Source organism: Hydractinia symbiolongicarpus, chromosome 2 (genome assembly GCF_029227915.1).
Source record: "Hydractinia symbiolongicarpus strain clone_291-10 chromosome 2, HSymV2.1, whole genome shotgun sequence".
In the NCBI taxonomy this organism is placed as follows: Eukaryota; Metazoa; Cnidaria; class Hydrozoa; order Anthoathecata; family Hydractiniidae; genus Hydractinia; species Hydractinia symbiolongicarpus.
The window spans coordinates 10,772,002-10,774,029 of record NC_079876.1 but is presented as its reverse complement, the minus strand read 5'-3'; positions in this window follow the sequence as shown (position 1 = coordinate 10,774,029).

Below are 2,028 nucleotides of genomic sequence, written 5' to 3'. Positions count from 1 at the left end.
TTGTACATAAATTGGATGAGTCAACAAGGATATGAAGAAAATAATTGATGAAAAATAATTGATGATGTTCACGAATTGTTTATTTTATAAAAAACACTCTTGTATTTCTGACGTTGTTGCAGATGATAGAATATATCTCACCCTTGATTTGTGGTTTTGAGATGCATTAATCTGACTTCCTGGATTGCAGGTTTAAAAAAATATCAGAACACTAGCAAACTTTCAAATGGGTATTCTTCCAGCCGTTAGTTTTGTTTTGCTTACTTGTGGATTGTGTTTTCATCTTCTTGGAATATATTGCTTGAAAAAATATAAACCGAACAACAACAATCAAAAAATTATTTTATTAAATTTAAGTTTGGTTGAAGTTATGTTAATTCTTGCTTGCGGTACCAGCGAGATATCGGTTGAGTATTTCAAGACGAATCCATTCTATGAGAGTTCCAATAAAGATTTACTTGGTGTGATACTCTTTTGGTTGACGACTTTATATTGTCTGATGATGGTCTTTATAATCATCGATCGTTTAACTTGTGTGGTTCTCCATATCAAATACAGTTACCATGTCACTTCCAAACGTTTGATCATTGTTCAAGTATTAATATGGTTTTCAAGCACAACTTTTGCTATACCGTTTCTTTTTCCAAATCAAAATGGAACGCAATTAAAGCAATATTCCGACGTTCTTCTTCCGACTTTATATAATTTGTATTTATTACTGGCTATCTTTGTGTATGTGATGATTAACTATAAACTCAAAAAGAGAAGACGAAATCTTGGCATTCAAAGTGGAAGGGAAAAGAATTTTCTTTTGCAAAAACAAATTTTCATTCCATTCTGCATTATATTCTCCTTTCTGTTGTTGTTAGTATTACCTGGATGCATTTCAACATGGGGGCATGATCGATTCAAGGATACCTCGACCGAAAACATTGTGAAATCAGTTATCAGATTTCTTTGGTACATCTGTTTCATTACAGATCCTGTTATTTATATATTTCTTAACAAAAAAATGAGAAACATTGCAACAAACCTGCTTTTCTGTAGCAAGGAGAATATCACAAGTAATATCACAGCTGTCGCAAACCAAGCTAATATCCTACCCATTGAAACCTAATATCCTAAATCACGCGACGCAGAAAAGAGGCATGAACTATCTACCCAGAGTGATCACATCGCAATTATTTCCCAATTTTAATAAATTGTTAAACCACTACATTCAGTTAGGTCAAGTTCCTGTGGATGATGTCGTTAGTGTATGTTTGGTATTCTAATTCTAACTATAATTTCTTAGCTAAAACAAAAAAAAAAACATTTAAATTCTTTATGAACACCATTTTTACTTGTAAATATGTCTAGCCTAGCTAGCTAACAAAGAAATCCATGTTTCAACCTAGATATTAATTTTAATACAGTTGTTTTATAATCAAGGACGTGTTCCTACATCGTGAACGAAGTAAATAAAAACTTTGAAATTAATCAAGATTATATCTTTTATATATCTTGTTATGAAAAAACAAAACTTCTACAGTTTTATTTACCTGTCAATGCAATATTTCCGAACAAAGGGCGGTTTTTAATACGCTTGGATAGACAAAAAAGCTTTAGATAGACATTAAAATAATTAGGGCATATAAACAACAAATTTCAAAATATTTAAGAAAAAGACAGTTCATCAACTATTTCTTGAAATGACCAAACAGCATCGATTGGTCAGTACTCTGCACCAGATAGGCATTTCGTGTTTCCGTAGCTTAAGATTTCTTGATTTAAACATTAACTTACGATCAAAAGAGCTCAGTCCGCTGTGAAAATTGACAATTGAACCTTGAATTAAATGTATAATTAAAAACAGTTTCATTATGACTTAATTCAACAGTCTCTCAAAATAATATCTTATTCATTTGCATTCATAAACCTTACCTAATCACTCTTGTTGATGACAACCAATGTTTCTGTCCCTCTTTGCGTATATAACGGGAATTAAAAGATCTCATTACAACAGTACGATAATCAAAGGTTTGAGAT